Source organism: Cherax quadricarinatus, chromosome 74 (assembly GCF_038502225.1).
Source record: "Cherax quadricarinatus isolate ZL_2023a chromosome 74, ASM3850222v1, whole genome shotgun sequence".
Classification (NCBI taxonomy): domain Eukaryota; kingdom Metazoa; phylum Arthropoda; class Malacostraca; order Decapoda; family Parastacidae; genus Cherax; species Cherax quadricarinatus.
In genome coordinates this window covers 10,748,641-10,770,122 of record NC_091365.1, presented here as the reverse complement: position 1 = coordinate 10,770,122, position 21,482 = coordinate 10,748,641, and the positions used below count along the sequence as shown (strand labels likewise).

At 46.5% G+C, this 21,482-nt stretch overlaps 1 protein-coding gene across 1 annotated transcript in view; it reads right to left on the bottom strand.

The window, feature by feature from the left end:
* Positions 1-6,521: 6,521 nt before the first annotated feature.
* LOC128700233 (orexin/Hypocretin receptor type 1) overlaps positions 6,522-21,482 on the bottom strand; it is a 220,932-nt gene continuing 205,971 nt past the window's right edge. Inside the window, exon 8 of the mRNA XM_070100787.1 lies at positions 6,522-9,420. The gene's annotated coding sequence lies outside the window, so the exon portion shown is untranslated. The remainder of the gene's footprint in view (positions 9,421-21,482) is intronic.

The window sequence follows — 21,482 nt, the reverse complement described above, 5'->3', positions numbered from 1 at the left end:
TGCTTGTACCTGTTGTGTAGGATGTTGCTTGTACCTGTTGTGTAGGATGTTGCTTGTACCTGTTGTGTAGGATGTTGCTTGTACCTGTTGTGTAGGATGTTGCTTGTACCTGTTGTGTAGGATGTTGTTTGTACCTGTTGTGTAGGATGTTGCTTGTACCTGTTATGTAGGGTGTTGCTTGTGCCTGTTGTGTAGGGTGTTGCTTGTACCTGTTGTGTAGGATGTTGCCTGTACCTGTTGTGTAGGATGTTGCTTGTACCTGTTGTGTAGGATGTTGCTTGTACCTGTTGTGTAGGGTGTTGCTTGTGCCTGTTGTGTAGGGTGTTGCTTGTACCTGTTATGTAGGATGTTACTTGTACCTGTTGTGTAGGATGTTGCTTGTACCTGTTATGTAGGATGTTGTTTGTACCTGTTGTGTAGGATGTTGCTTGTACCTGTTGTGTGGGGTGTTGCTTGTACCTGTTGTGTAGGATGTTGCTTGTACCTGTTGTGTAGGATGTTGCTTGTACCTGTTATGTAGGGTGTTGCTTGTACTTGTTGTGTAGGGTGTTGCTTGTACCTGTTGTGTAGGGTGTTGCTTGTACCTGTTATGTAGGATGTTGCTTGTACCTGTTGTGTAGGGTGTTGCTTGTACCTGTTATGTAGGATGTTGCTTGTACCTGTTGTGTAGGGTGTTGCTTGTACCTGTTGTGTGGGATCTTGCTTGTACCTGTTGTGTAGGGTGTTGCTTGTACCTGTTGTGTAGGGTGTTGCTTGTACCTGTTGCGTAGGGTGTTGCTTGTACCTGTTGTGTAGGGTGTTGCTTGTACCTGTTGTGTAGGATGTTGCTTGTACCTGTTGTGTAGGATGTTGCTTGTACCTGTTGTGTAGGATGTTGCTTGTACCTGTTGTGTAGGATGTTGCTTGTACCTGTTGTGTAGGATGTTGCTTGTACCTGTTATGTAGGGTGTTGCTTGTACCTGTTGTGTAGGATGTTGCTTGTACCTGTTATGTAGGGTGTTGCTTGTACCTGTTGTGTAGGGTGTTGCTTGTACCTGTTGTGTAGGGTGTTGCTTGTACCTGTTATGTAGGATGTTGCTTGTACCTGTTGTGTAGGGTGTTGCTTGTACCTGTTATGTAGGATGTTGCTTGTACCTGTTGTGTAGGGTGTTGCTTGTACCTGTTGTGTGGGATCTTGCTTGTACCTGTTGTGTAGGGTGTTGCTTGTACCTGTTGTGTAGGATGTTGCTTGTACCTGTTGTGTAGGGTGTTGCTTGTACCTGTTGTGTAGGGTGTTGCTTGTACCTGTTGTGTAGGGTGTTGCTTGTACCTGTTGTGTAGGATGTTGCTTGTACCTGTTGTGTAGGATGTTGCTTGTACCTGTTGTGTAGGATGTTGCTTGTACCTGTTGTGTAGGATGTTGCTTGTACCTGTTGTGTGGGGTGTTGCTTGTACCTGTTGTGTAGGGTGTTGCTTGTACCTGTTGTGTAGGATGTTGCTTGTACCTGTTATGTAGGGTGTTGCTTGTACCTGTTATGTAGGGTGTTGCTTGTACCTGTTGTGTAGGGTGTTGCTTGTACCTGTTGTGTGGGGTGTTGCTTGTACCTGTTGTGTAGGGTGTTGCTTGTACCTGTTATGTAGGATGTTGCTTGTACCTGTTGTGTAGGGTGTTGCTTGTACCTGTTGTGTGGGGTGTTGCTTGTACCTGTTGTGTGGGATGTTGCTTGTACCTGTTGTGTAGGGTGTTGCTTGTACCTGTTGTGTAGGATGTTGCTTGTACCTGTTGTGTAGGATGTTGCTTGTACCTGTTGTGTAGGGTGTTGCTTGTACCTGTTGTGTAGGATGTTGCTTGTACCTGTTGTGTAGGATGTTGCTTGTACCTGTTGTGTAGGATGTTGCTTGTACCTGTTGTGTAGGATGTTGCTTGTACCTGTTGTGTAGGGTGTTGCTTGTACCTGTTGTGTAGGGTGTTGCTTGTACCTGTTGTGTAGGATGTTGCTTGTACCTGTTATGTAGGGTGTTGCTTGTACCTGTTGTTGCGTATAACTGGAGGGAGTTTCTGGGGTCAACACCCCCGTGGCCCAGTCCGTCACCAGGCCTCGCGGTGGATCAGGACCTGATCAAGCAAGCTTTTACTGCTGGCTGCACGTAAACCGACGTATAAGCCACAGCCCGGCTGGTCAGGAGCTAAGTGCCTGTCCAGCGCCTTCTTGAAGACAGCCAGAGATGTCTATTGGTAATCCCTCTCATGTATGCTAGGGAACATATGATGTGTCTGCCATCTTGCCTACTGCCCAACTTGTCCACGTATGCCTTCGTGCAGCAATGCAAGCCTGCATTTCCGGGTCACAAACTGCCTATCACTGGCTTCGTGGAACATGCAACACCGCCCTTGTAAACCAGAGGTCGGCACGACACACTGACCCACCTGCGGTTTTCTCCCTTGCATTTTTTTCCCCTTTCAGTGGTCAAATATTTGTCACAGGATCACTGGATATTGAAGGGTATATACGGCTCACTCTCAAGGTCCAGCCTACCGTAAATGATGGTTAGCTGGAGGTCTGGACGATCAAATATTTGGACCGGGGAACTGGTGTCACCAGGACACTTCGTTTTACACAAGAAGTAGATATTACATCCTTGTTGAGAAGACTCGGATCCTCTTTACGTTAGTGGTTAGGAAGTCGCCGAGAAAGTATTCCAGATAGAGTGCTCGCTGGATAACACTATCACCTTGCTATGTATAGTGAACAATTAAGATTAATGTACTGGATAACACTATCGTCTGGCTTTGTATAGTGAAGTATTAGGACAGTGTACTGATAACACTCACACGGCTTTGAATGGTGAATATCAAGACTGTGTGTTGGATAACACTATCACCCGGCGTTATATAGTGAAGTATTAAGATAAGTATAATGGGGATAACTGTCACCTGGCCTTGTATGGTGAAGTAACAGTGCCTGGGTCATCATTACTGCATTACTGTTGGCACTCTAGTTGTGTAGGGATGGGCCGAGAGTCACTCTCCAGTGATAGGTGAGAGCGTTGAGCTTGTGGTCAGCAGTGGAGCCCAGTGTCACAGTTGGGTAACACGCACACCTCACGACACACCTCCTCGCTCACTTACATCTGACACTGTAGATGAATGATGTCTAATTTATCAACATCTGTTACTCATGTTTATAGGCTAAAACACACAGACGCTTCTCTCTCGCCACTAAATTAAAAAGAAAATCTATTTCTACGCAGTTGCAGAAGTTGCAAACGTTATGAAATTGCAGTTGTGCGGTTCATGGTGACGGAGGGTCACACCTGAATAAACCCATACAAAATCTCGGGCCGCGGGGGCGTTGACCCCCGGAACACCCTACAGGTACGTTTGTCTCCCACACCAGCAACGCCACCCTCACCTACACCGTCACTCACCTCGCTTTTCTGAACTGAGAAAAAAAAATCTTGGCACAAGAGAGAGAGTACAGGAAACTCAAGATTTTAAGAGAAAAATAAGTACTGAAAATATTACTACTTAGTACATTTAACAGGATGAATAGGAAACCGAAGTTGTAACAGAAAACAATATAAAATTAACATTTTTTCAGTAAGTAAAATAACTGAATGGGAAGCAACACGTGATATTATATATATATATATATATATATATATATATATATATATATATATATATATATATATATATATATATATATATATATATAATATATATATTAAACCGGTTATCAAAGGACTTGCAAATCAACATGTAGGTTATCTGTTGAGAAGAACGATCTAATTCTATCTACAACAAATTAAGGACTATTTGTTACACTGTATCAAGAATAATCTAGCAGACAACATCTCTACATATATAATAATCCCTGGATAATTTAAAGAATAAAACAAAGGTCCATTACACCACATTTATTATAAATATTATCCACACTCTACTTGTACATGTTTTTACATCAATTTCCCACATGGTTTATAGACTTTACATATACGTAAATAATTTCTACAGTATATATTTGATTTACAACAACGAAGCTTGTATTTACATCTTGAGCATCTTGTGGCACATTATCAATGGTTTAGCAAAATAAGCTCACGACACGTCTCCTCTAAACCGAGTTAACGGCTGGTGTTAATTCGTATATGGACGACTAAGACTAACGCACACCCATACACACACCCACTCATACTTACACACTCATACACCAGCAACTGGCTCCTCAAATTTAACCCTGCCAAATGCAAATTCAAGTGAGTTGGGGAAGGGCAAAGAAGACCGCAGACAAAGTATAAGTTAGGTGGTGAAAGACTGCAAACCTTACTCAAGGAAAAAGATCTTGGGGTGAGTGTAATACCGAGAACATCTCCCGAGGCGCACATAAACCAGATAACTGCTGCAACATATGGGCGCCTGGCAAACCTGAGAATAGCGTTCCGATACCTCAGTAAGTAATCGTTCAAGACTCTCTACACCGTGTACGTCAAGCCCATACTGGAGTATGCAGCACCAATTTGGAACCCACACCTGGTCAAGCACGTCAAGAAATTAGAGAAAGTGCAAATGTTTGCAACAAGGCTAGTTCCAGAGTTAAGGGGAATGTCCTACGAGGAAAGCTTAAGGGAAATCGGCCTGACGACACTGGAGGACAGGAGGGTTAGGGGAGACATGATAACGGCTTACAAAATACTGCGAGGAATTGACAAAGTGGACAGAGACAGGATGTTCCAGAGATGGGACACAGAAACAAGGGGTCACAAATAGAAGTTGAAGACTCAGATGAGTCAAAGAGATGTTAGGAAGTATTTCTTTAGCCACAGAGTTGTCAGAAAGTGGAATAGTCTGGCGAGTGACGTAGTGGAGGCAGGAACCATACATAGTTTTAAGACGAGGTTTGATAAAGCTCATGGAGCAGGGAGAGGTCCTAGTAGCGATCAGTAAAGAGGCGGGGCCAGGAGCTATGTATTGACCCCTGCAACCACAAATAGGCGAGAGTGCACACACACACAAGCTCACACATACCTCCACACACACTAATACACTCTCAGTATGAAGCCGCAGAGTGGAAGCCTCACCTGGTATACAAGGGGACTAATCCTGAGCTCAATCATCCGCTGAGACAGTCTAAGGTCTTCAACCTCATGACAACAGATGGAACCTAATTGCCTTCCGTCCCTCAGGTGCTGTATCACCACAGTAAGTCAACAAGAAACATACCATTGTTCTGAAAATAGGTTGTTGATTCCAACCATAGCTCAACAACACCGCCAAACGATCACTTTCTCATCATAAGCACTGAGGCACACACACAGGGCAGGCAAATGATAACAACCAAGCATTACCAGGAATCATAATATTCTGAATTACAGAATGAGCAGTGGAGTCTGCTAAGTAATTACCATTGTTTCTCTAGAGCATTGCCAGGTGGCACTGAGTAGAGCACTCTGATAGTGATGCCAGGTGGCACTGAGTAGAGCACTCTGATAGTGATGCCAGGTGGCACTGAGTAGAGAACTCTGATAGTGATGCTAGGTGGCACTGAGTAGAGCACTCTGATAGTGATGCTAGGTGGCACTGAGTAGAGCACTCTGATAGTGATGCCAGGTGGCACTGAGTAGAGAACGCTGATAGTGATGCCAGGCTGCACTGAGTAGAACACTCTGATAGTGATGTCAGGTGGCACTAAGAGAACTCTGATAGTGATGCCAGGTTTCAATGAATAGAGCACTCTGATAGTGATGCCAGGTGGCATTGAGTAGAGAACGCTGATAGTGATGCCAGGTGGCACTGAGTGGAACACTCTGATAGTGATGCCAGGTGGCACTAAGTAGAGAACTCTGATAGTGATGCCAGGTGGCACTGAATAAGAACACTGATAATGATGCCAGATGGTACTGAGCAGAGAACTCTGATAGTGATGCCAGGTGACACTGAGCAGAGAACTCTGATAGTGATTCTAGGTGGTACTGAGTAGAGCACTCTGACAGTGATGCCAGGTGGCAATGAGTAGAGAACACTGATAGTGCTGCCAGGTGGCACTGAGTAGAGGACACTGATAGTGATGTCAGGTGGCACTTAGAACTCTGATAGTGATGCCAGGTAGCACTGAGAACTCTGATAGTTATGCCAGGTGGCACTGAGTAGAAAACTCTGATAGTGATGCCAGGTGGCACTGAGTAGAGAACTCTGATAATGATGCCAGGTGGCACTGAGAACTCTGATAGTGATGTCAGGTGGCACTGAGTAGAGAACTCTGATAATGATGCCAGGTGGCACTGAGCAGAGCACTGATAATGTCAGGTGGCAGCACACGCTCCAGTGCTCCCGGCATTACTATGGTCGAAAAATACGATACGAATTATCCTGAATGAGTCACCTTGATCTGGAAATGGCAAACGAGTTTCGTAGGAGGGAAGGAAGAGCTAGGGAGGGTAGGAGGAAAATAGACAGGAAGGAATGAGGCAGGGAAAGTAAGAGAGGAAAGGAGTAAGGGTAGACGGGGGAGAGAGAGAGAGAGAGAGAGAGAGAGAGAGAGAGAGAGAGAGAGAGAGAGAGAGAGAGAGAGAGAGAGAGAGAGAGAGAGAGAGAGAGAGAGAGAGAGAGAGAGAGAGAGAGAGAGAGGAACGGAAGAGATTCGGAGAAGCCTTCATTTGGATCATTAATCCCGCGGGTTAGTAACCCAGGATAACCCAAGCCAGTCAAGCATCTTGGCTTATTTTCACTTGGGTCTCCTGGTCTTCTTCCCCAGGATGCGACCCACAACAAACGACTAACACCCAGGTACCTATTGACTGTTAGGTAAACAGAGGCAACAGGTGACAGACAACATACCTAACGTCCCTCGGGATCGAGTTTATATAGTGAGGCTGTGAGTTTATATAATGTGGTTGTGAGTTTATATAGTGAGGCTGTGAATTTATATAGTGTTGTTGTGAGTTTATATAGTGAGGCTGTGAGTTTATATAATGTGGTTGTGAGTTTATATAGTGAGGCTGTGAATTTATATAGTGTTGTTGTGAGTTTATATAGTGAGGCTGTGAGTTTATATAGTGTGGTTGTGAGTTTATAGCATGAATTACGTGACTCAAGACACTAGACTCAGTTCACAATCACTCAGAGATAAACTAATTGTTCAGATGTACGCGTAATTGTTCTCCTCACATACGTACATACATGGATGTGCACACACGTACATAAACACCGGGAGACATGCAGGTATACAAACACATATATAAACACACATGCGCGGGTATACATACATTGTATGAGTTACAGGTTAACAAATTAAATCATTCGATTATTTTGTGCAAAGTTGGACGCCCACGTTTCTCCCTCCCTCATCAAGGATGTTAATTATTAATTATTAAATATATGAGATTAATATTTTTCTTATAAATTATATGTATTTGTCTTTGGATTTATGGAGGTTAAGAATGATGGGACATATCCTGTATTTACTGTATCAGTCTTCTGGTCTCTGCTAAAGTGGTCACTACTAAGTGTTCACTACAGTGGTCATCACTAAAGTGGACTCCATTGCATAGGTCACCACTACTGTGGTCTACACTGCAGTGGTCACTGCTACAGTGGTCATCACTAAAGTGGACTCCACTGCACTTGTCACCACTACTGTGGTCTACACTGCAGTGGTCACTACTACAGTGGTCATTCCTACAGGGCTCAGCTGTTACCACTGTAGTGGTCACAACAGTGGGCACCACTGCAGGGATCAGACACTCATTCATTCCTGGTCAGTTCAGTATTCAGTTCCATTACACATTAATTCTAATACTATACAGCTTGCCCAGCTTACACACAAACACACGCCAACAGTCTTCACCTCCAGTGTTGGAGATACACTGCCAGCATATTCACCAACACTATTTCTCAGAGCTCACGAATAGAACAATCTCCAACACTCGGAAGTGGCAGATATCTATCCATCCATCCATCCATCCATCCACACACACACACACACACACCATCACCAACACTGGAGGTAGCTCCTGTACTTCTCGTGGAAGTCACTGTCTCCAATACTATTATTCGTAGTTAAATGGTTTAAAGAACCGACAAATTGATAAATTAGATACATGTGTAACACTTGGGTATCTTTATTGTGGAAACGTTACGCCACACAGTGACTTCCTCAGTTCAATACAAAACAGAATGGTTAAAGATCAGAAGGAGTTTGAGGTAATCAGTCCCTCAGCCTGGAGTCAATGTAATCAGTCCCTCTTGAAAAGATCTTGAACTCCTGATCTTCACCATTCTCCTTTGTACTGGATTGATGAAGTCACTGTGTGACGAAACGTTTCCACAACAGATACCCAACTGTTACACATGTGTCTAATTTATCAGTGTTATTCGTGTTGACAGATGTGGTTTGCAAAGCTGAAACTCGGCTTCCTTGTTCCCAGCACGCTGGGTACCTGGAGGTTATCCCGGGGTTCAACGCCCCCGCAGCCCGGTCCATAACCAGGCCTCCCGGTGGATCAGGGCCTGATCAACCAGGCTGTTATTGCTGGCTGCACGTAGTCCAACGTACGAACCACAGCCCGGTTGATCCGGTACAGACTTTAGGTATCTGTCCAGCTCCCTCTTGAAGACAACCAGGGGTGTATTCACTCCAAGACAGTGTCCGCCTTGCTGACACTAACAATATTCATTTCTCTCGTGTTACACACCTTAGCTACCGGAAAAGTTGGTTCTCTGCCAAAAAATTTTTCTAGCCTCCATAGACGCAGTCTTGTAGAAGATAAAAACACAAGCCGCACTGCTAGCTATTATTCATTTTTTTTCCCGGTGTATAACCTTTTACACAGAGCGAAACGTTGTTTGGATAAACGTTTATTGTGTAGCTTGTGTTTTTGGATTTCTGCAAGTCGGCAATATGCCAATTTTTGTAACTAATATTAAAGTTTTCTTTTTAAAAACATATGTGACTTGACCTGACCGTTTCTCTTTTCACCTCTTTCAACCTGATTTCGGCTGACTTCTCACTTCTCTTTCCCTGTCGTCTGGGTTTCTCACCTTTCTTCCTCAGAGTTTTGATGATGGTCTATGACGGACAGAAAGGTTCATCTCAAATTTGTGGGTTAGTTGAGAGTTTGCAAATTTTGATTTCGTCGCAGTTTTCACATGAGACCGCGGTGTTAAAGTCTTTCCTCGGCTTCAACACTTGTAAAATATCGACACTTCGTCAGCAGAGAGTTCACGAGGGCCACTTCGGGTATTCTATACCAGTAGCCATCACTACCACCACCAACCACAACTACTACTACTACCACCACCAACAGCGACAGTATTCACCAGGAGCAGCCACCACCAACAGCTGTCTCCACCAACAGCAGCCTCCACTAATTGCAGTCTCCACCGTTGTAGACCTCATCTAGTAATTTACCCGTATCGTCCGAGGCGCACACGGCTCATACCTGGAAAGTACAGATTAATTAAAAAGACTAAATAATTTGAAACTCGGGGTGAATAACTGGACGAGAGATAGGCGGGGGGGGGGGTGTAAGAGATGGGAGGGGAGGAAGAAGGGAGAAGTAGAAGGGAAGAAGTAGCGAAAGAAAAGGAAAACAGAGAGAGGGAGGGAGAGGGAGGGGGGTTGGAGGCCAAGAGGAGAAAATCACTTCAGCTTACACAGCTAATTAAGGGATATCTGGGTGCCCCTTAATTAAGGGATACCTGTGTGCCCTCATCTAACGTTAATTAATTTAGCCAAGAATAATTGTCAGCGATGCTTGGCTAATCCTGTCCACGACAGAGACCTGCCTCACTCAGTACCAGACCTGCCTCACCCAGTGCTAGACCTGCCTTACCCAGTGCCAGACCTGCCTCATCCAGTGCCAGACCTGCCTCACCCAGTGCCAGACCTGACTCACCCAGTGCCAGACCTGACTCACCCAGTGGCAGACCTGACTCACCCAGTGGCAGACCTGACTCACCCACTGCCAGACCTGACTCACCCAGTGCCAGACGTGACTCATCTTCTGTTTACTAGTCAGAAAGCAAATAAACTACTATAAGTCCTTTTCTAATGTAGTTATCATAGGTTGTGCTAAGGTGGTTGGTCACTCAGCTAGATGGAAACTGGACCATCTTAGTGCATCCTAGTGCATGTCAGATGACCCGTTGTTGAGACATCCGGTGATCCTCTCGTAAGTTCTCTGATGACGGAATTAGTCCCGGAATCGTAATAACACGACCGGAAATAAATACACATAATTGGATGAATCTTATTAGGGCCAGCTGGCCGAGTGGTTAACGCACTGGCCTGTGGGTTTTAGGACGCATTTGCCATGGGTTCACATACTCGTTCCGTGATTAAGTACCGGAGAGTGCCTGCAGATCCAGGCACTGATGGGGCAAGATTAAAGCCGTTCTTGACATTTCACTAGCCACCGTTATTAGGTGAATTATTAATTGTGCAACTTGTGCTATCTTGTCTAATACGGTAATTAAGCTCGGTCAGTTCAGGAGGCGTTTTCCTTGTGTGTTGCACCTTCCTTGTGTAGTGCACCTTCCGTGTGTTGTGCACCTTGTGTCGTGCACCCAGGAGGATCAGAGGTCGTCGTCGGGACACAGCAGCAGAGGTATCTGTAGTTAAGAGGGGGTAACTGGTTTATTTTGATTAAATGAGAAACATGTGCAACATTTGGGTACCTATTCTCGAAACGTTTCGCCAGCCAGTAGCTTCTTCAGTCCAATGTAGAGAAAGGTGAAAAATGAGGGGGAGTTTGAGGTAATCAGTCCCTCAGGCTGGAATCAATGTGTTTTTCATATTTTAATTTATTTTCCGGATTTGCATTTTCCCTTCATTTTATCTCAGGGCCAGCGAGACATTGGCTCAATTTCCCCTTGTCTCCAAGTGGCTGCAACACCCTTTACCGACCACGGCACGGGATTGGATCCTCCCCAAAACCCACAATAACTTTCGAGCAACCATTTCTTTTTTTGCCTGACCCTGTATTGACTTTCTGCGTACCCCTTCTGTTATCTCTCACCCTCGCTCTGCCTTGACTCGGTTTCTCCCACGACATGGCGACGATTCTCGGATCATTGATATGTCAAAGAACAGTGACTGGAAACCATCTTCCACAAGACCTTGAGATATATTAGACCATACTGATGCTCTAGCTTGTTGACATTCTAAAGAAATACACCAACTAGAAATATCTGCCCCTACAAGAAATATATAGAAAAACAGTTTTTTTTTTCTTCCCGCCAAGAAACTCAATGAATTTGAGAAGAACCTGCCTAGTATGGGCCAGTAGGCTTGTTGCATTGTTCCCCCTTCTTTAACGTTCTTTGGAATTCTCTTACAGACCGTCGTAACAGCAGGAACTTACGACATCCATCGGCTAAAACGACTCCTTCCTTGCAATAAGGAGAGAGATGTACACTGCCAACATAAACAACGCACATCACGCTACCAGTCTTTCGTACATCCTCACTCTCGACAACATTCCAGTTACACTAAAGAGATGTTCCTTCCCAGTTCGAGCTGTGGAAGTGATCCCATTTCACGCACTATAATACAACAATATATACACTGCGGCCCGGACATTCACGAGCAACTTGAGCTACATCTCCCGTCTCACATAATGGAACCTTACAGCGTTCTCTTGCTGCTCTGTGAACTCGCATCAAGGCTATCCCAGTGCCAACCAACATTAGGTTTGATGATGCCCATATGTTTCAGCACTTACACACTATTATCACGTCTTTCTCTTATACTTTTTTCACTCTTATTTGTTCTGGAGTTGAACCTCTTCAACGGAAAACTGTAGCTATTCTATTTTATAAAAATGCAAGTACTCGATCTCAAACCTCTTCTCATTAAAGTCCCATCGTTCTCATCAGCGCAAATATTTGATGCTGCAAAGCTAGACTAACAGAAGTCTAATAATGCATTCATAAACCCGAAATACACTCCCTCCCAACAACTATTGGTTATAATTATAAACTTTTAAAGGGGTTACCTGACGAATCTCACCTAACCTAAAACACTCCCGTCATTCATTTGTTTTAATAAAGGGTCGTTCCATTATCGACTCCATAATCGTCTCGATACAGAGGTCTGCGAGGCCTTCCATGGTAGCCAATTTATAGCTTCAGTCTTTTTAAATCTGGAAAAACCTTACGAACCCTTTCTCCTATATAAATTACTGAATATAAAGAGAAAAAAACTTTAGTTTTTCTTTTTAGGTCACCCTGCCTCGGTGGGAGACGGCCGGATCGTTAAAAACAACTTACAAAACCACCTGACATTACAGCATCTAGTTCCAAGCTTATACCTTAGGCATCCCAGGCAGAGTGCCACTTCTTCAAGATTTCTCATCTGAGAGGCACCTCAAGTGTTCGAGTAGGTAGAAGCTTTTCCTCTGCTTGCAAGATGAATGTCTAACAATGGAATCACAAAATAGTTTTTTTCACTAACAAATTGACTTAGGTTTCACTAACCAAGTGGTTTAGCTTCCACTAACAAACTGGTTTAGGTTTCACTAACAAACTGGTAAAGGTTTCACTAACAAACCGGTTTAGGTTTCACAAACTGGTTTAGGTTTCAATAACAAAGTGGTTTACGTTTTATCTCATTATTCATGTAAGTCAGAAGCGATATGTAATACGAGATTGTGGCTTATTTCCGTGAAAGATGACGCTAACCTAGTGAAGGAGAATGTACTTATATAATGTTAAATTTTCTGACCCGTGTTAGTTGATACTGTAGCTTGAGGGAGGTGATACTGTAGCTTGAGGGAGGTGATACTGTAGCTTGAGGGAGGTGATACTGTAGCTTGAGGGAGGTGATACTGTAGCTTGAGGGAGGTGATACTGTAGCTTGAGGGAGGTGATACTGTAGCTTGAGGGAGGTGATACTGTAGCTTGAGGGAGGTGATACTGTAGCTTGAGGGAGGTGATACTGTAGCTTGTAGCTTAAGGGAGGTGATACTGTAGCTTAAGGGAGGTGATACTGTAGCTTAAGGGAGGTGATACTGTAGCTTGAGGGAGGTGATACTGTAGCTTGAGGGAGGTGATACTGTAGCTTGAGGGAGGTGATACTGTAGCTTAAGGGAGGTGATACTGTAGCTTGAGGGAGGTGATACTGTAGCTTGAGGGAGGTGATACTGTAGCTTGAGGGAGGTGATACTGTAACTTAAGGGAGGTGATACTGTAGCTTGAGGGAGGTGATACTGTAGCTTGAGGGAGGTGATACTGTAGCTTGAGGGAGGTGATACTGTAGCTTGAGGGAGGTGATACTGTAGCTTGAGGGAGGTGATACTGTAGCTTGAGGGAGGTGATACTGTAGCTTGAGGGAGGTGATACTGTAGCTTGAGGGAGGTGATACTGTAGCTTGAGGGAGGTGATACTGTAGCTTGAGGGAGGTGATACTGTAGCTTAAGGGAGGTGATACTGGTAGCTTGAGGGAGGTGATACTGTAGCTTGAGGGAGGTGATACTGGTAGCTTGAGGGAGGTGATACTGTAGCTTGAGGGAGGTGATACTGTAGCTTGAGGGAGGTGATACTGTAGCTTGAGGGAGGTGATACTGTAGCTTGAGGGAGGTGATACTGTAGCTTGAGGGAGGTGATACTGTAGCTTAAGGGAGGTGATACTGGTAGCTTGAGGGAGGTGATACTGTAGCTTGAGGGAGGTGATACTGGTAGCTTGAGGGAGGTGATACTGTAGCTTGAGGGAGGTGATACTGTAGCTTGAGGGAGGTGATACTGTAGCTTGAGGGAGGTGATACTGTAGCTTGAGGGAGGTGATACTGTAGCTTAAGGGAGGTGATACTGGTAGCTTGAGGGAGGTGATACTGTAGCTTGAGGGAGGTGATACTGGTAGCTTGAGGGAGGTGATACTGTAGCTTGAGGGAGGTGATACTGTAGCTTGAGGGAGGTGATACTGTAGCTCGAGGGAGGTGATACTGTAGCTTGAGGGAGGTGATACTGTAGCTTGAGGGAGGTGATACTGTAGCTTAAGGGAGGTGATACTGGTAGCTTGAGGGAGGTGATACTGTAGCTTGAGGGAGGTGATACTGTAGCTTAAGGGAGGTGATACTGGTAGCTTGAGGGAGGTGATACTGTAGCTTGAGGGAGGTGATACTGTAGCTTAAGGGAGGTGATACTGGTAGCTTGAGGGAGGTGATACTGTAGCTTGAGGGAGGTGATACTGTAGCTTGAGGAAGGTGATACTGTAGCTTGAGGGAGGTGATACTGTAGCTTGAGGGAGGTGATACTGTAGCTTGAGGGAGGTGATACTGTAGCTTGAGGGAGGTGATACTGTAGCTTGAGGGAGGTGATACTGGTAGCTTGAGAGAGGTGATACTGTAGCTTGAGGGAGGTGATACTGTAGCTTGAGGAAGGTGATACTGTAGCTTGAGGGAGGTGATACTGTAGCTTGAGGGAGGTGATACTGTAGCTTGAGGGAGGTGATACTGTAGCTTGAGGGTCGTGATACTGTAGCTTGAGGGAGGTGATACTGTAGCTTGAGGGAGGTGATACTGTAGCTTGAGGGAGGTGATACTGTAGCTTGAGGAAGGTGATACTGGTAGCTTGAGGGAGGTGATACTGTAGCTTGAGGGTCGTGATACTGTAGCTTGAGGGAGGTGATACTGTAGCTTGAGGGAGGTGATACTGGTAGCTTGAGGGAGGTGATACTGTAGCTTGAGGGAGGTGATACTGTAGCTTGAGGGAGGTGATACTGTAGCTTGAGGAAGGTGATACTGGTAGCTTGAGGGAGGTGATACTGTAGCTTGAGGGTCGTGATACTGTAGCTTGAGGGAGGTGATACTGTAGCTTGAGGGAGGTGATACTGGTAGCTTGAGGGAGGTGATACTGTAGCTTGAGGGTCGTGATACTGTAGCTTGAGGGAGGTGATACTGTAGCTTGAGGGAGGTGATACTGGTAGCTTGAGGGAGGTGATACTGTAGCTTGAGGGAGGTGATACTGTAGCTTGAGGGAGGTGATACTGTAGCTTGAGGGAGGTGATACTGGTAGCTTGAGGGAGGTGATACTGTAGCTTGAGGGAGGTGATACTGTAGCTTGAGGGAGGTGATACTGTAGCTTGAGGGAGGTGATACTGTAGCTTGAGGGAGGTGATACTGGTAGCTTGAGGGAGGTGATACTGTAGCTTGAGGGAGGTGATACTGTAGCTTGAGGGAGGTGATACTGTAGCTTGAGGGAGGTGATACTGTAGCTTGAGGGTCGTGATACTGTAGCTTGAGGGAGGTGATACTGTAGCTTGAGGGAGGTGATACTGGTAGCTTGAGGGAGGTGATACTGTAGCTTGAGGGTCGTGATACTGTAGCTTGAGGGAGGTGATACTGTAGCCTGAGGGAGGTGATACTGGTAGCTTGAGGGAGGTGATACTGTAGCTTGAGGGAGGTGATACTGGTAGCTTGAGGGAGGTGATACTGTAGCTTGAGGGAGGTGATACTGTAGCTTGAGGGAGGTGATACTGGTAGCTTGAGGGAGGTGATACTGTAGCTTGAGGGAGGTGATACTGTAGCTTGAGGGAGGTGATACTGTAGCTTGAGGGAGGTGATACTGTAGCTTGAGGGAGGTGATACTGGTAGCTTGAGGGAGGTGATACTGTAGCTTGAGGGAGGTGATACTGTAGCTTGAGGGAGGTGATACTGTAGCTTGAGGGAGGTGATACTGTAGCTTGAGGGTCGTGATACTGTAGCTTGAGGGAGGTGATACTGTAGCTTGAGGGAGGTGATACTGGTAGCTTGAGGGAGGTGATACTGTAGCTTGAGGGTCGTGATACTGTAGCTTGAGGGAGGTGATACTGTAGCTTGAGGGAGGTGATACTGGTAGCTTGAGGGAGGTGATACTGTAGCTTGAGGGAGGTGATACTGGTAGCTTGAGGGAGGTGATACTGTAGCTTGAGGGAGGTGATACTGTAGCTTGAGGGAGGTGATACTGTAGCTTGAGGAAGGTGATACTGGTAGCTTGAGGGAGGTGATACTGTAGCTTGAGGGTCGTGATACTGTAGCTTGAGGGAGGTGATACTGTAGCTTGAGGGAGGTGATACTGGTAGCTTGAGGGAGGTGATACTGTAGCTTGAGGGTCGTGATACTGTAGCTTGAGGGAGGTGATACTGTAGCTTGAGGGAGGTGATACTGGTAGCTTGAGGGAGGTGATACTGTAGCTTGAGGGAGGTGATACTGTAGCTTGAGGGAGGTGATACTGTAGCTTGAGGGAGGTGATACTGGTAGCTTGAGGGAGGTGATACTGTAGCTTGAGGGAGGTGATACTGTAGCTTGAGGGAGGTGATACTGTAGCTTGAGGGAGGTGATACTGTAGCTTGAGGGAGGTGATACTGGTAGCTTGAGGGAGGTGATACTGTAGCTTGAGGGAGGTGATACTGTAGCTTGAGGGAGGTGATACTGTAGCTTGAGGGAGGTGATACTGTAGCTTGAGGGTCGTGATACTGTAGCTTGAGGGAGGTGATACTGTAGCTTGAGGGAGGTGATACTGGTAGCTTGAGGGAGGTGATACTGTAGCTTGAGGGTCGTGATACTGTAGCTTGAGGGAGGTGATACTGTAGCTTGAGGGAGGTGATACTGGTAGCTTGAGGGAGGTGATACTGTAGCTTGAGGGAGGTGATACTGGTAGCTTGAGGGAGGTGATACTGTAGCTTGAGGGAGGTGATACTGTAGCTTGAGGGAGGTGATACTGTAGCTTGAGGGAGGTGATACTGGTAGCTTGAGGGAGGTGATACTGTAGCTTGAGGGTCGTGATACTGTAGCTTGAGGGAGGTGATACTGTAGCTTGAGGGAGGTGATACTGGTAGCTTGAGGGAGGTGATACTGTAGCTTGAGGGTCGTGATACTGTAGCTTGAGGGAGGTGATACTGTAGCTTGAGGGAGGTGATACTGGTAGCTTGAGGGAGGTGATACTGTAGCTTGAGGGAGGTGATACTGTAGCTTGAGGGAGGTGATACTGTAGCTTGAGGGAGGTGATACTGGTAGCTTGAGGGAGGTGATACTGTAGCTTGAGGGAGGTGATACTGTAGCTTGAGGGAGGTGATACTGTAGCTTGAGGGAGGTGATACTGTAGCTTGAGGGAGGTGATACTGGTAGCTTGAGGGAGGTGATACTGTAGCTTGAGGGAGGTGATACTGTAGCTTGAGGGAGGTGATACTGTAGCTTGAGGGTCGTGATACTGTAGCTTGAGGGAGGTGATACTGTAGCTTGAGGGTCGTGATACTGTAGCTTGAGGGAGGTGATACTGTAGCTTGAGGGAGGTGATACTGGTAGCTTGAGGGAGGTGATACTGTAGCTTGAGGGTCGTGATACTGTAGCTTGAGGGAGGTGATACTGTAGCTTGAGGGAGGTGATACTGGTAGCTTGAGGGAGGTGATACTGTAGCTTGAGGGAGGTGATACTGTAGCTTGAGGGAGGTGATACTGTAGCTTGAGGGAGGTGATACTGTAGCTTGAGGGAGGTGATACTGTAGCTTGAGGGAGGTGATACTGTAGCTTGAGGGAGGTGATACTGTAGCTTGAGGGAGGTGATACTGTAGCTTGGGATGTGATTCTGTAGCTTGAGGGAGGTGATACTGTAGCTTGAGGGAGGTGATACTGTAGCTTGAGGGAGGTGATACTGTAGCTTGAGGGAGGTGATACTGTAGCTTGAGGGAGGTGATACTGTAGCTTGAGGGAGGTGATACTGTAGCTTGAGGGAGGTGATACTGTAGCTTGAGGGAGGTGATACTGTAGCTTGAGGGAGGTGATACTGTAGCTTGAGGGAGGTGATACTGTAGCTTGAGGGAGGTGATACTGTAGCTTGAGGGAGGTGATACTGTAGCTTGAGGGAGGTGATACTGTAGCTTGAGGGAGGTGATACTGTAGCTTGAGGGAGGTGATACTGTAGCTTGAGGGAGGTGATACTGTAGCTTGAGGGAGGTGATACTGTAGCTTGAGGGAGGTGATACTGTAGCTTGAGGGAGGTGATACTGTAGCTTGAGGGAGGTGATACTGTAGCTTGAGGGAGGTGATACTGTAGCTTGAGGGAGGTGATACTGTAGCTTGAGGGAGGTGATACTGTAGCTTGAGGGAGGTGATACTGTAGCTTGAGGGAGGTGATACTGTAGCTTGAGGGAGGTGATACTGTAGCTTGAGGGAGGTGATACTGTAGCTGATACTGTAGCTTGAGGATGTTGATAGTGTAGCTTGAGGGAGGTGATACTGTAGCTTGAGGGAGGTGATACTGTAGCTTGAGGGAGGTGATACTGTAGCTTGAGGGAGGTGATACTGTAGCTTGAGGGAGGTGATACTGTAGCTTGAGGGAGGTGATACTGTAGCTTGAGGGAGGTGATACTGTAGCTTGAGGGAGGTGATACTGTAGCTTGAGGGAGGTGATACTGTAGCTTGAGGGAGGTGATACTGTAGCTTGAGGGAGGTGATACTGTAGCTTGAGGGAGGTGATACTGTAGCTTGAGGGAGGTGATACTGGTAGCTTGAGGGAGGTGATACTGTAGCTTGAGGGAGGTGATACTGTAGCTTGAGGGAGGTGATACTGTAGCTTGAGGGAGGTGATACTGGTAGCTTGAGGGAGGTGATACTGTAGCTTGAGGGAGGTGATACTGTAGCTTGAGGGAGGTGATACTGTAGCTTGAGGGAGGTGATACTGTAGCTTGAGGGAGGTGATACTGTAGCTTGAGGGAGGTGATACTGTAGCTTGAGGGAGGTGATACTGTAGCTTGAGGGAGGTGATACTGTAGCTTGAGGGAGGTGATACTGTAGCTTGAGGGAGGTGATACTGTAGCTTGAGGGAGGTGATACTGTAGCTTGAGGGAGGTGATACTGTAGCTTGAGGGAGGTGATACTGTAGCTTGAGGGAGGTGATACTGTAGCTTGAGGGAGGTGATACTGTAGCTTGAGGGAGGTGATACTGTAGCTTGAGGGAGGTGATACTGTAGCTTGAGGGAGGTGACTGTACTGTAGCTTGAGGGAGGTGATACTGTAGCTTGAGGGAGGTGATACTGTAGCTTGAGGGAGGTGATACTGTAGCTTGAGGGAGGTGATACTGTAGCTTGAGGGAGGTGATACTGTAGCTTGAGGGAGGTGATACTGTAGCTTGAGGGAGGTGATACTGTAGCTTGAGGGAGGTGATACTGTAGCTTGAGGGAGGTGATACTGTAGCTTGAGGGAGGTGATACTGTAGCTTGAGGGAGGTGATACTGTAGCTTGAGGGAGGTGATACTGTAGCTTGAGGGAGGTGATACTGTAGCTTGAGGGAGGTGATACTGTAGCTTGAGGGAGGTGATACTGTAGCTTGAGGGAGGTGATACTGTAGCTTGAGGGAGGTGATACTGTAGCTTGAGGGAGGTGATACTGTAGCTTGAGGGAGGTGATACTGTAGCTTGAGGGAGGTGATACTGTAGCTTGAGGGAGGTGATACTGTAGCTTGAGGGAGGTGATACTGTAGCTTGAGGGAGGTGATACTGTAGCTTGAGGAAGGTGATACTGGTAGCTTGAGGGAGGTGATACTGTAGCTTGAGGGAGGTGATATTGAAGCTTGAGGGAGGTGATACTGTAGCTTGAGGGAGGTGATACTGTAGCTTGAGGGAGGTGATACTGTAGCTTGAGGGAGGTGATACTGTAGCTTGAGGGAGGTGATACTGTAGCTTGAGGGAGGTGATACTGTAGCTTGAGGGAGGTGATACTGTAGCTTGAGGGAGGTGATACTGTAGCTTGAGGGAGGTGATACTGTAGCTTGAGGGAGGTGATACTGTAGCTTGAGGGAGGTGATACTGTAGCTTGAGGGAGGTGATACTGAAGCTTGAGGGAGGTGATACTGTAGCTGAGGGAGGTGAGGGACGTGATACTGTAGCTTGAGGGAGGTGATACTGTAGCTTGAGGGAGGTGATACTGTAGCTTGAGGGAGGTGATACTGTAGCTTGAGGGAGGTGATACTGTAGCTTGAGGGAGGTGATACTGTAGCTTGAGGGAGGTGATACTGTAGCTTGAGGGAGGTGATACTGTAGCTTGAGGGAGGTGATACTGTAGCTTGAGGGAGGTGATACTGTAGCTTGAGGGAGGTGATACTGTAGCTTGAGGGAGGTGATACTGTAGCTTGAGGGAGGTGATACTGTAGCTTGAGGGAGGTGATACTGTAGCTTGAGGGAGGTGATACTGTAGCTTGAGGGAGGTGATACTGTAGCTTGAGGGAGGTGATACTGTAGCTTGAGGGAGGTGATACTGTAGCTTGAGGGAGGTGATACTGTAGCTTGAGGGAGGTGATACTGTAGCTTGAGGGAGGTGATACTGTAGCTTGAGGGAGGTGATACTGTAGCTTGAGGGAGGTGATACTGTAGCTTGAGGGAGGTGATACTGTAGCTTGAGGGAGGTGATACTGTAGCTTGAGGGAGGTGATACTGTAGCTTGAGGGAGGTGATACTGTAGCTTGAGGGAGGTGATACTGTAGCTTGAGGGAGGTGATACTGTAGCTTGAGGGAGGTGATACTGTAGCTTGAGGGAGGTGTAGCTTGAGGGAGGTGATACTGTAGCTTGAGGGAGGTGATACTGTAGCTTGAGGGAGGTGATACTGTAGCTTGAGGGAGGTGATACTGTAGCTTGAGGGAGGTGATACTGTAGCTTGAGGGAGGTGATACTGTAGCTTGAGGGAGGTGATACTGTAGCTTGAGGGAGGTGATACTGTAGCTTGAGGGAGGTGATACTGTAGCTTGAGGGAGGTGATACTGTAGCTTGAGGGAGGTGATACTGTAGCTTGAGGGAGGTGATACTGTAGCTTGAGGGAGGTGATACTGTAGCTTGAGGGAGGTGATACTGTAGCTTGAGGGAGGTGATACTGTAGCTTGAGGGAGGTGATACTGTAGCTTGAGGGAGGTGATACTGTAGCTTGAGGGAGGTGATACTGTAGCTTGAGGGAGGTGATACTGTAGCTTGAGGGAGGTGATACTGTAGCTTGAGGGAGGTGATACTGTTAGCTTGAGGGAGGTGTTACTGATACTGTAGCTTGAGGGAGGTGATACTGTAGCTTGAGGGAGGTGATACTGTAGCTTGAGGGAGGTGATACTGTAGCTTGAGGGAGGTGATACTGTAGCTTGAGGGAGGTGATACTGTAGCTTGAGGGAGGTGATACTGTAGCTTGAGGGAGGTGATACTGTAGCTTGAGGGAGGTGATACTGTAGCTTGAGGGAGGTGATACTGTAGCTTGAGGGAGGTGATACTGTAGCTTGAGGGAGGTGATACTGTAGCTTGAGGGAGGTGATACTGTAGCTTGAGGGAGGTGATACTGTAGCTTGAGGGAGGTGATACTGTAGCTTGAGGGAGGTGATACTGTAGCTTGAGGGAGGTGATACTGTAGCTTGAGGGAGGTGATACTGTAGCTTGAGGGAGGTGATACTGTAGCTTGAGGGAGGTGATACTGTAGCTTGAGGGAGGTGATACTGTAGCTTGAGGGAGGTGATACTGTAGCTTGAGGGAGGTGATACTGTAGCTTGAGGGAGGTGATAC